The 13,345-nt window shown below is 49.1% G+C and overlaps 1 protein-coding gene across 2 annotated transcripts in view; it reads left to right on the top strand.

The window, feature by feature from the left end:
• Positions 1-894: 894 nt before the first annotated feature.
• Positions 895-13,345, top strand: part of NME5 (NME/NM23 family member 5) — a 315,360-nt gene continuing 302,909 nt past the window's right edge. Inside the window, exon 1 of one of the 2 annotated variants that reach the window (XM_073649499.1) lies at positions 895-1,035. The gene's annotated coding sequence lies outside the window, so the exon portion shown is untranslated. The remainder of the gene's footprint in view (positions 1,036-13,345) is intronic. The other variant, XM_073649500.1, reaches the window with a different exon arrangement.

Here is a 13,345-nt window from a genome sequence, read left to right as displayed (position 1 = left end):
GAATCGGGCCACCATCTAGTTACTTTATAAGGGGCACAATGTGGGCTCTGTTTTCTAGGACACTTGCACACCGCATTACTATATTCTAGAGGTTTGTTTTACCATCTAGAGGGCACACAGTAGGTGCAGTAATAGGAACACATACAGCAACAGATGCTCAGTATTGGGGTATCAGCAGGATGAGGGGTTTGAGCAGGTTGGGAATAGATGGGGACGGGGCCTGAAATGTAAGGAGTCAAATGTCTTTGTTGTGATCTGTGCAGACCTGAGACTGAGCCCTGGCTGGAGAAGTCGTCATGTCAGTCTGGGCCAAATGGAAAAGACGGGAAAAGTGAACAATTTAATCAGACACAATGTCAGCTGTAAGTTACTATATATACCTGTACTGTAATCTCTTACATGTTCTGCAGCACTGGTATCTACCACTATATGGTCACCATATGGCGGTAATATCAGTGCTGGTCTTTGTATAGAGATTATTTTCAGTAACAGTGCAGTCATCTGCTGAGGTTCTCCTACATCCACTATTAGGGTGCACCCCCATAGCTGTAATCAGGGTTACCTGGTTAGGGGCCCATCAGACGTTTTGCTGCCCCTGAACCAAAACCTTAGCTACACCTCTGGGTAAGGGGACTAGTCTCCATTCCACATGGGGACCTGATTTTTCCACTGCCGGCCATACAAGCTGGCTTGTTTGGGTCTCTTTATATATAACAAGGGTACCATTATATCAGTGCATATATTAGCAAACATATTTCTTTGCCCTTTCCCTTCATTATCATTACACAGACCTGCTCTCATTGTCTTATAATGACAGGGTTCAGTGCCGGCAGAAATTGTTTGGCACTCCCACACTGGAGAGTGACGGGGGGGTTTCCACACAGTTTTATTCTGAAAAGAGGTATTATGAGCCACGGAGGACACCATACTTGTGTTCTAGCAACTGTTGCCTAGATGCGAATATCGCAAACAAAGCTGTGATCCGGGAAGAGAAGCAGCCGGGAGAAGTCAGATCCAAGCTGTTTGTGAGCGCAGGTAATGTGGTACTCAGCGCGGGGTGGATTAGAGTGACAATTTCTCTCCTGACACCATCAGGGTGCTATCAGTATGAGGATGGCATCAGTGTCAGGGTGCTATCAGTATGAGGGTGGTATCAGTGTCAGGGTGCTATCAGTATGAGGGTGGCATCAGTGTCAGGATGCTATCAGTATAGGGGTGGCATCAGTGTCAGGGTGCTATCACTTTGAGGATGGAATCAGTATCAGGGTGCTATCAGTATGAGGGTGGCATCACTGTCAGTGTGCTATCACTATGAGGATTGCAACAGTGTCAGGCTTCTAACAGTATGAGGGTGGTATCAGTGTCAGGATGCTATCAGCATGAGGGTGGAATCAGTGTCAGGATGCTATCAGTATAGGGGTGGCATCAGTGTTAGGGTGCTATCACTATGAGGATGGCATCAGTGTCAGGGTGCTATCAGAATGAGGATGGCATCAGAGTCAGGGTGCTATCAGTAAGATGGTGGCATCAGTGTCAGGATGCTATCAGTATGAGGATGGCATCAGTGTCAGGGTGCTATCAGTATAGGGGTGGCATCAGTGTCAGGGTGCTATCACTATGAGGATGGAATCAGTGTCAGGATGCTATCAGTATGAGGATGGCATCACGGTCAGGGTGCTATCACTATGAGGATGGAATCAGTGTCAGGGTGCTATCAGTATGAGGGTGGCATCAGTGTCAGGATGCTATCACTATGAGGATGGCATCAGTGTCAGGCTTCTAACAATATGAGGGTTGTATCAGTGTCAGGATGCTATCACTATCAGGATGGCATCAGTGTCAGGGTGCTATCAGTATGAGGGTGGCATCAGTGACAGGATGCTATCAGTATGGGGGTGGCATCAGTGTCAGGGTGCTATCAGTATGAGGGTGGCATCAGTGTCAGGATGCTATCACTATGAGGATGGCATCAGTGTCGGTGCTATCAGTATCAGGGTGGCATCAGTGTCAGTGTGCTTTCACTATGAGGATTGCAACAGTTTCAGGCTTCTAACAGTTTGAGGGTGGTATCAGTGTCAGGATGCTATCACTATGAGGATGGCATCCGTGTCAGGGTACAATGTGTATGAGGGTGCGATCAGTGTCAGTTCTATCAGTATGAAGGTGGCAACAGTGTCAGGGTGCTATCAGTATGAGGATGGCATCAGAGTCAGGGTGCTATCAGTATGAGGATGGCATCAGAGTCAGGGTGCTATCAGTATGAGAGTGGCATCAGAGTCAGGGTGCTATAAGAATGAGGGTGGCATCAGTGTCAGGGTGCTATCAGTATGAGGATGGCATCAGAGGGTGCTATCAGTATGAGAATGGCATCAGAGTCAGTGTGCTATCAGTATGAGGATGGCATTAGAGTCAGGGTGCTATCAGTATGAGGATGGCATCAGAATCAGGGTGCTATCAGTAAGAGGATGGCATCAGAGTCAGGGTGCTATCAGTATGAGGATGGCATCAGAGTCAGGGTGCTATCAGTATGAGGGTGGCATCAATGTCAGGATGCTATCAGTATGAGGGTGGAATCAGTGTCAGGATGCTATCAGTATGAGGGTGGAATCAGTGTCAGGATGCTATCAGTATAGGGGTGGCATCAGTGTCAGGGTGCTATCACTATGAGGATGGAATCAGTGTCAGGGTGCTATCAGTATGAGTGTGGCATCAGTGTCAGGGTGCTATCAGTATGAGGGTGGCATCAGAGTCAGGGTGCTGTCAGTATGAGGATGGCATCAGAGTCTGGGTGCTATCAGTATGAGGATGGCATCAGAGTCAGGGTGCTATCAGTAAGAGGGTGGCATCAGTGTCAGGATGCTATCAGTATGACGGTGGAATCAGTGTCAGGATGCTATCAGTATGAGGATGGAATCAGTGTCAGTGCTATCAGTATGAGGGTGGCATCAGTGTCAGGGTGCTATCACTATGAGGATGGAATCAGTGTCAGGGTGCTATCAGTATGAGGATGGCATCACTGTCAGGGTGCTATCACTATGAGGATGGAATCAGTGTCGGGGTGCTATCAGTATGGGGGTGGCATCAGTGTCAGGGTGCTATCAATATGAGGATGGAATCTGTGTCAGGGTGCTATCACTATGAGGATGGCATCAGTGTCAGGATGCTATCACTATGAGGATGGCATCAGTGTCGGTGCTATCAGTATGAGGGTGGCATCACTATGAGGATTGCAACAGTGTCAGGCTTCTAACAGTTTGAGGGTGGTATCAGTGTCAGGATGCTATCACTATGAGGATGGCATCCGTGTCAGGGTACAATGTGTATGAGGGTGCCATCAGTGTCAGTTCTATCAGTATGAAGGTGGCAACAGTGTCAGGGTGCTATCACTATGAGGATGGCATCAGAGTCAGGGTGCTATCAGTATGAGGATGACATCAGAGTCAGGGTGCTATCAGTAAGAGGGTGGCATCAGAGTCAGGATGCTATCAGTAAGAGGGTGGCATCAGTGTCAGGATGCTATCAGTATGAGGGTGGAATCAGTGTCAGGATGCTATCAGTATAGGGGTGGCATCAGTGTCAGGGTGCTATCACTTTGAGGATGGAATCAGTGTCAGGGTGCTATCAGTATGAGTGTGGCATCCGTGTCAGGGTGCTATCAGTATGAAGGTGGCATCAGTGTCAGGGTGCTATCAGTATGAGGGTGGAATCAGTGTCAGGATGCTATCAGTATAGGGGTGGCATCAGAGTCAGGGTGCTATCACTATGAGGATGGAATCAGTGTCAGGGTGCTATCAGTATGAGGATGGAATCAGTGTCAGGATGCTATCAGTAAGAGGATGGCATCAGTGTCAGGATGCCATCACTATGAGGATGGCATCAGTGTCAGGGTGCTATCAGAATGAGGATGGCATCAGAGTCAGGGTGCTCTCAGTATGAGGGTGGTATCAGTGTCAGGGTGTTATCAGTATGGGGGTGGCATCAGAATCAGGGTGCTATCAGTAAGATGGTGGAATCAGTGTCAGGATGCTATCAGTATGAGGATGGCATCAGAGTCAGGGTGCTATCAGTAAGAGGGTGGCATCAGAGTCAGGGTGCTATCAGTAAGAGGGTGGCATCAGTGTCAGGATGCTATCAGTATGAGGGTGGAATCAGTGTCAGGATGCTATCACTATAGGGGTGGCATCAGTGTCAGGGTGCTATCACTTTGAGGATGGAATCAGTGTCAGGGTGCTATCAGTATGAGTGTGGCATCAGTGTCAGGGTGCTATCAGTTTGGGGATGGCATCATTGTCAGGGTGCTATCACTATGAGGATGGCATCAGTGTCAGGGTGCTATCAGTATGAGGATGGCATCAGAGTCATGGTGCCATCAGTATGAGGATGGCATCAGAGTCATGGTGCTATCAGTATGAGGATGGCATCAGTGTCAGGATGCTATCAGTATGAGGGTGGAATCAGTGTCAGGATGCTATCAGTATAGGGGTGGCATCAGAGTCAGGGTGCTATCACTATTAGGATGGAATCAGTATCAGGGTGCTATCAGTATGAGGGTGGCATCAGTGTCAGGATGCTATCACTATGAGGATGGCTTCAGTGTAGGTGCTATCAGTATGAGGGTGGCATCCCTGTCAGTGTGCTATCACTATGAGGATTGCAACAGGGTCAGGCTTCTAACAGTATGAGGGTGGTGTCAGTGTCAGGATGCTACCAGCATGAGGGTGGAATCAGTGTCAGGATGCTATCAGTATAGGGGTGGCATCAGTGTTAGGGTGCTATCACTATGAGGATGGCATCAGTGTCAGGGTGCTATCAGTATGAGGGTGGTATCAGTGTCAGGGTGCTATCAGTAAGATGGTGGCATCAGAGTCAGGGTGCTATCAGTATGAGGATGGCATCAGAGTCAGGGTGCTATCAGTAAGAGGGTGGCATCAGAGTCAGGGTGCTATCAGTATGAGGATGGCATCAGAGTCAGGGTGCTATCAGTATGAGGGTGGCATCAATGTCAGGATGCTATCAGTATGAGGGTGGAATCAGTGTCAGGATGCTATCAGTATGAGGGTGGAATCAGTGTCAGGATGCTATCAGTATAGGGGTGGCATCAGTGTCAGGGTGCTATCACTATGAGGATGGAATCAGTGTCAGGGTGCTGTCAGTATGAGTGTGACATCAGTGTCAGGGTGCTATCAGTATGAGGGTGGCATCAGTGTCAGGGTGCTATCAGTATGAGGATGGCATCAGAGTCTGGATGCTATCAGTATGAGGATGGAATCTGTGTCAGGGTGCTATCACTATGAGGATGGCATCAGTGTCGGTGCTATCAGTATGAGGGTGGCATCACTGTCAGGGTGCTATCACTATGAGGATTGCAACAGTGTCAGGCTTCTAACAGTTTGAGGGTGGTATCAGTGTCAGGATGCAATCACTATGAGAATCGCATCCGTGTCAGGGTACAATGTGTATGAGGGTGCCATCAGTGTCAGTTCTATCAGTATGAAGGTGGCAACAGTGTCAGGGTGCTATCACTATGAGGATGGCATCAGAGTCAGGGTGCTATCAGTATGAGGATGGCATCAGAGTCAGGGTGCTATCAGTAAGAGGTTGGCATCAGAGTCAGGATGCTATCAGTAAGAGGGTGGCATCAGTGTCAGGATGCTATCAGTATGCGGGTGGAATCAGTGTCAGGATGCTATCAGTATAGGGGTGGCATCAGTGTCAGGGTGCTATCACTTTGAGGATGGAATCAGTGTCAGGGTGCTATCAGTATAGGGGTGGCATCACTGTCAGGGTGCTATCACTATGAGGATGGAATCAGTGTCAGGGTGCTATCAGTATGAGGGTGGCATCAGTGTCAGGATGCTATCACTATGAGGATGGCATCAGTGTCAGGCTTCTAACAATATGAGGGTTGTATCAGTGTCAGGATGCTATCACTATGAGGATGGCATCAGTGTCAGGGTGCTATCAGTATGAGGGTGGCATCAGTGTCAGGATGCTATCAGTATGGGGGAGGCATCAGTGTCAGGGTGCTATCAGTATGAGGGTGGCATCAGTGTCAGGATGCTATCACTATGAGGATGGCATCAGTGTCGGTGCTATCAGTATGAGGGTGGCATCAGTGTCCGTGTGCTATCACTATGAGGATTGCAACAGTTTCAGGCTTCTAACAGTTTGAGGGTGGTATCAGTGTCAGGATGCTATCACTTTGAGGATGGCATCCGTGTCAGGGTACAATGTGTATGAGGGTGCGATCAGTGTCAGTTCTATCAGTATGAAGGTGGCAACAGTGTCAGGGTGCTATCAGTATGAGGATGGCAACAGAGTCAGGGTGCTATCAGTATGAGGATGGCATCAGAGTCAGGGTGCTATCAGTATGAGAGTGGCATCAGTCAGGGTGCTATAAGTATGAGGGTGGCATCAGAGTCAGGGTGCTATAAGTATGAGGATGGCATCAGAGTCAGGGTGCTATCAGTATGAGGATGGCATCAGCGTCAGGGTGCTATCAGTATGAGAATGGCATCAGAGTCAGTGTGCTATCAGTATGAGGATGGCATCAGAGTCAGGGTGCCATCAGTATGAGGATGGCATCAGAGTCAGGGTGCTATCAGTAAGAGGGTGGCATCAGAGTCAGGGTGCTATCAGTATGAGGATGGCATCAGAGTCAGGGTGCTATCAGTATGAGGATGGCATCAGAGTCAGGGTGCTATCAGTATGAGGATGGCATCAGAGTCAGGGTGCTATCAGTATGAGGATGGCATCAGAGTCAGGGTGCTATCAGTACGAGGGTGGCATCAATGTCAGGATGCTATCAGTATGAGGGTGGAATCAGTGTCAGGATGCTATCAGTATGAGGGTGGAATCAGTGTCAGGATGCTATCAGTATAGGGGTGGCATCAGTGTCAGGGTGCTATCACTATGAGGATGGAATCAGTGTCAGGGTGCTATCAGTATGAGTGTGGCATCAGTGTCAGGGTGCTATCAGTATGAGGGTGGCATCAGTGTCAGGGTGCTATCAGTATGAGGATGGCATCAGAGTCTGGGTGCTATCAGTATGAGGATGGCATCAGAGTCAGGGTGCTATCAGTAAGAGGGTGGCATCAGTGTCAGGATGCTATCAGTATCAGGGTGGAATCAGTGTCAGGATGCTATCAGTATAGGGGTGGCATCAGTGTCAGGGTGCTATCACTATGAGGATGGCATCAGTGTCAGGGTGCTATCAGTATGAGGATGGCATCAGAGTCAGGGTGCTATCAGTATGAGGATGGCATCAGAGTCAGGGTGCGATCAGCACGAGGATGGCATCAGAGTCAGGGTGCTATCAGTACGAGGGTGGCATCAATGTCAGGATGCTATCAGTATGAGGGTGGAATCAGTGTCAGGATGCTATCAGTATGAGGGTGGAATCAGTGTCAGGATGCTATCAGTATAGGGGTGGCATCAGTGTCAGGGTGCTATCACTATGAGGATGGAATCAGTGTCAGGGTGCTATCAGTATGAGTGTGGCATCAGTGTCAGGGTGCTATCAGTATGATGGTGGCATCAGTGTCAGGGTGCTATCAGTATGAGGATGGCATCAGAGTCTGGGTGCTATCAGTATGAGGATGGCATCAGAGTCAGGGTGCTATCAGTAAGAGGGTGGCATCAGTGTCAGGATGCTATCAGTATGAGGGTGGAATCAGTGTCAGGATGCTATCAGTATAGGGGTGGCATCAGTGTCAGGGTGCTATCACTATGAGGATGGCATCAGTGTCAGGGTGCTATCAGTATGAGGATGGCATCAGAGTCAGGGTGCTATCAGTATGAGGATGGCATCAGAGTCAGGGTGCTATCTGTAAGAGTGTGGCATCAGTGTCAGGATTCTATCAGTATGAGGGTGGAATCAGTGTCAGGATGCTATCAGTATGAGGATGGAATCAGTGTCAGGGTGCTATCAGTATGAGGGCGGCATCAGTGTCAGGGTGCTATCACTATGAGGATGGAATCAGTGTCAGGGTGCTATCAGTATGAGGATGGCATCACTGTCAGGGTGCTATCACTATGAGGATGGAATCAGTGTCGGGGTGCTATCAGTATGGGGGTGGCATCAGTGTCAGGGTGCTATCAGTATGGGGGTGGCATCAGTGTCAGGGTGCTATCAGTATGAGGATGGAATCTGTGTCAGGGTGCTATCACTATGAGGATGGCATCAGTGTCAGGATGCTATCACTTTGAGGATGGCATCAGTGTCGGTGCTATCAGTATGAGGGTGGCATTACTGTCAGGGTGCTATCACTATGAGGATTGCAACAGTGTCAGGCTTCTAACAGTTTGAGGGTGGTATCAGTGTCAGGATGCTGTCACTATGAGGATCGCATCCGTGTCAGGGTACAATGTGTATGAGGGTGCCATCAGTGTCAGTTCTATCAGTATGAAGGTGGCAACAGTGTCACCGTGCTATCACTATGAGGATGGCATCAGAGTCAGGGTGCTATCAGTATGAGGATGGCATCAGAGTCAGGGTGGTATCAGTAAGAGGGTGACATCAGAGTCAGGATGCTATCAGTAAGAGGGTGGCATCAGTGTCAGGATGCTATCAGTATGAGGGTGGAATGAGTGTCAGGATGCTATCAGTATAGGGGTGGCATCAGTGTCAAGGTGCTATCAGTATGAGGATGGAATCAGTGTCAGGGTGCTATCAGTATGAGTGTGGCATCCGTGTCAGGGTGCTATCAGTATGAAGGTGGCATCAGTGTCAGGGTGCTATCAGTATGAGGATGGCATCAGAGTCAGGGTGCTATCAGTATGAGGATGGCATCAGAGTCAGGGTGCTATCAGTATGAGGATGGCATCAGAGTCAGGGTGCTATCAGAGGGTGGCATCAGTGTCAGGATGCTATCAGTATGAGGGTGGAATCAGTGTCAGGATGCTATCAGTATAGGGGTGGCATCAGAGTCAGGGTGCTATCACTATGAGGATGGAATCAGTGTCAGGGTGCTATCAGTATGAGGATGGAATCAGTGTCAGGATGCTATCAGTAAGAGGGTGGCATCAGAGTCAGGGTGCTATCAGTATGAGGATGGAATCAGTGTCAGGGTGCTATCAGTATAGGGGTGGCATCAGTGTCAGGGTGCTATCAGTATGAGGGTGGCATCAGTGTCAGGATGCCATCACTATGAGGATGGCATCAGTGTCGGTGCTATCAGTATGAGGGTGGCATCACTGTCAGTGTGCTATCACTATGAGGATTGCAACAGTGTCAGGCTTCTAACAGTTTGAGGGTGGTATCAGTGTCAGGATGCTATCACTATGAGGATGGGATCCGTGTCAGGGTACAATGTGTATGAGGGTGCCATCAGTGTCAGTTCTATCAGTATGAAGGTGGCAACAGTGTCAGGGTGCTCTCAGTATGAGGATGGCATCAGAGTCAGGGTGCTATCAGTATGAGGATGGCATCAGAGTCAGGGTGCTATCAGTATGAGGATGGCATCAGAGTCAGGGTGCTATCAGAATGAGGATGGCATCAGAGTCAGGGTGCTATCAGTATGAGGATGGCATCAGAGTCAGGGTGCTATGAATAAGAGGGTGGCATCAGAGTCAGGGTGCTATCAGTATGAGGATGGCATCAGAGTCAGGGTGCTATCAGTATGAGGATGGCAACAGAGTCAGGGTGCTATCTGTATGAGGATGGCATCAGAGTCAGGGTGCTATCAGTATGAGGATGGCATCAGAGTCAGGGTGCTATCAGTATGAGGATGGCATCAGAGTCAGAGTGCTATCAGTATGAGGATGGCATCAGAGTCAGGGTGCTATGAATAAGAGGGTGGCATCAGAGTCAGGGTGCTATCAGTATGAGGATGGCATCAGAGTCAGGGTGCTATCAGTATGAGGATGGCAACAGAGTCAGGGTGCTATCAGTATGAACATGGCATCAGAGTCAGGGTGCTATTAGTAAGAGGGTGGCATCAGAGTCAGGGTGCTATCAGTATGAAGATGGCATCAGAGTCATGGTGCTATCAGTATGAGGATGGCATCAGAGTCATGGTGCTATCAGTATGAGGATGTCATCAGAGTCAGAGTGCTATCAGTATGAGGATGGCATCAGAGTCAGGGTGCTATCAGTATGAGGATGGCATCAGAGTCAGGGTGCTATCAGTATGATGATGGCATCACAGTCAGGGTGCTATCAGTATGAGGATGGCATAAGAGTCTGGGTGCTATCAGTATGAGGATGGCATCAGAGTGAGGGTGCTATCAGTAAGAAGGTGGCATCAGAGTCAGTGTGCTATCAGTATGAGGATGGCATCAGAGTCAGAGTGCTATCAGTATGAGGGTGGAATCAGTGTCAGGGTGCTATCAGTATATGGGTGGCATCAGTGTCAGGGTGCTATCACTATGAGGATGGAATCAGTGTCAGGGTGCTATCAGTATGAGTGTGGCATCAGTGTCAGGGTGCTATCAGTATGAGGGTGGCATCAGTGTCAGGGTGCTATCAGTATGAGGATGGCATCAGAGTCTGGGTGCTATCAGTATGAGGATGGCATCAGAGTCAGGGTGCTATCAGTAAGAGGGTGGCATCAGTGTCAGGATGCTATCAGTATGAGGGTGGAATCAGTGTCAGGATGCTATCAGTATAGGGGTGGCATCAGTGTCAGGGTGCTATCACTATGAGGATGGCATCAGTGTCAGGGTGCTATCAGTATGAGGATGGCATCAGAGTCAGGGTGCTATCAGTATGAGGATGGCATCAGAGTCAGGGTGCTATCTGTAAGAGTGTGGCATCAGTGTCAGGATTCTATCAGTATGAGGGTGGAATCAGTGTCAGGATGCTATCAGTATGAGGATGGAATCAGTGTCAGGGTGCTATCAGTATGAGGGTGGCATCAGTGTCAGGGTGCTATCACTATGAGGATGGAATCAGTGTCAGGGTGCTATCAGTATGAGGATGGCATCACTGTCAGGGTGCTATCACTATGAGGATGGAATCAGTGTCGGGGTGCTATCAGTATGGGGGTGGCATCAGTGTCAGGGTGCTATCAGTATGGGGGTGGCATCAGTGTCAGGGTGCTATCAGTATGAGGATGGAATCTGTGTCAGGGTGCTATCACTATGAGGATGGCATCAGTGTCAGGATGCTATCACTTTGAGGATGGCATCAGTGTCGGTGCTATCAGTATGAGGGTGGCATCACTGTCAGGGTGCTATCACTATGAGGATTGCAACAGTGTCAGGCTTCTAACAGTTTGAGGGTGGTATCAGTGTCAGGATGCTGTCACTATGAGGATCGCATCCGTGTCAGGGTACAATGTGTATGAGGGTGCCATCAGTGTCAGTTCTATCAGTATGAAGGTGGCAACAGTGTCACCGTGCTATCACTATGAGGATGGCAGAGTCAGGGTGCTATCAGTATGAGGATGGCATCAGAGTCAGGGTGGTATCAGTAAGAGGGTGGCATCAGAGTCAGGATGCTATCAGTAAGAGGGTGGCATCAGTGTCAGGATGCTATCAGTATGAGGGTGGAATGAGTGTCAGGATGCTATCAGTATAGGGGTGGCATCAGTGTCAGGGTGCTATCAGTATGAGGATGGAATCAGTGTCAGGGTGCTATCAGTATGAGTGTGGCATCCGTGTCAGGGTGCTATCAGTATGAAGGTGGCATCAGTGTCAGGGTGCTATCAGTATGAGGATGGCATCAGAGTCAGGGTGCTATCAGTATGAGGATGGCATCAGAGTCAGGGTGCTATCAGTATGAGGATGGCATCAGAGTCAGGGTGCTATCAGAGGGTGGCATCAGTGTCAGGATGCTATCAGTATGAGGGTGGAATCAGTGTCAGGATGCTATCAGTATAGGGGTGGCATCAGAGTCAGGGTGCTATCACTATGAGGATGGAATCAGTGTCAGGGTGCTATCAGTATGAGGATGGAATCAGTGTCAGGATGCTATCAGTAAGAGGGTGGCATCAGAGTCAGGGTGCTATCAGTATGAGGATGGAATCAGTGTCAGGGTGCTATCAGTATAGGGGTGGCATCAGTGTCAGGGTGCTATCAGTATGAGGGTGGCATCAGTGTCAGGATGCCATCACTATGAGGATGGCATCAGTGTCGGTGCTATCAGTATGAGGGTGGCATCACTGTCAGTGTGCTATCAATATGAGGATTGCAACAGTGTCAGGCTTCTAACAGTTTGAGGGTGGTATCAGTGTCAGGATGCTATCACTATGAGGATGGGATCCGTGTCAGGGTACAATGTGTATGAGGGTGCCATCAGTGTCAGTTCTATCAGTATGAAGGTGGCAACAGTGTCATGGTGCTCTCAGTATGAGGATGGCATCAGAGTCAGGGTGCTATCAGTATGAGGATGGCATCAGAGTCAGGGTGCTATCAGTATGAGGATGGCATCAGAGTCAGGGTGCTATCAGAATGAGGATGGCATCAGAGTCAGGGTGCTATCAGAATGAGGATGGCATCAGAGTCAGGGTGCTATCAGTATGAGGATGGCATCAGAGTGAGGGTGCTATCAGTAAGAAGGTGGCATCAGAGTCAGGGTGCTATCAGTATGAGGATGGCATCAGAGTCAGAGTGCTATCAGTATGAGGGTGGAATCAGTGTCAGGGTGCTATCAGTATATGGGTGGCATCAGTGTCAGGGTGCTATCACTATGAGGATGGAATCAGTGTCAGGGTGCTATCAGTATGAGTGTGGCATCAGTGTCAGGGTGCTATCAGTATGAGGGTGGCATCAGTGTCAGGGTGCTATCAGTATGAGGATGGCATCAGAGTCTGGGTGCTATCAGTATGAGGATGGCATCAGAGTCAGGGTGCTATCAGTAAGAGGGTGGCATCAGTGTCAGGATGCTATCAGTATGAGGGTGGAATCAGTGTCAGGATGCTATCAGTATAGGGGTGGCATCAGTGTCAGGGTGCTATCACTATGAGGATGGCATCAGTGTCAGGGTGCTATCAGTATGAGGATGGCATCAGAGTCAGGGTGCTATCAGTATGAGGATGGCATCAGAGTCAGGGTGCTATCTGTAAGAGTGTGGCATCAGTGTCAGGATTCTATCAGTATGAGGGTGGAATCAGTGTCAGGATGCTATCAGTATGAGGATGGAATCAGTGTCAGGGTGCTATCAGTATGAGGGTGGCATCAGTGTCAGGGTGCTATCACTATGAGGATGGAATCAGTGTCAGGGTGCTATCAGTATGAGGATGGCATCACTGTCAGGGTGCTATCACTATGAGGATGGAATCAGTGTCAGGGTGCTATCAGTATGGGGGTGGCATCAGTGTCAGGGTGCTATCAGTATGGGGGTGGCATCAGTGTCAGGGTGCTATCAGTATGAGGATGGAATCTGTGTCAGGGTGCTATCACT

Source organism: Phyllobates terribilis, unplaced genomic scaffold (genome assembly GCF_046119375.1).
Source record: "Phyllobates terribilis strain yellow unplaced genomic scaffold, ASM4611937v1 Scaffold_10__3_contigs__length_209671492, whole genome shotgun sequence".
Lineage (NCBI taxonomy): Eukaryota > Metazoa > Chordata > Amphibia > Anura > Dendrobatidae > Phyllobates > Phyllobates terribilis.
This window is presented reverse-complemented; position numbering and strand designations above follow the sequence as displayed.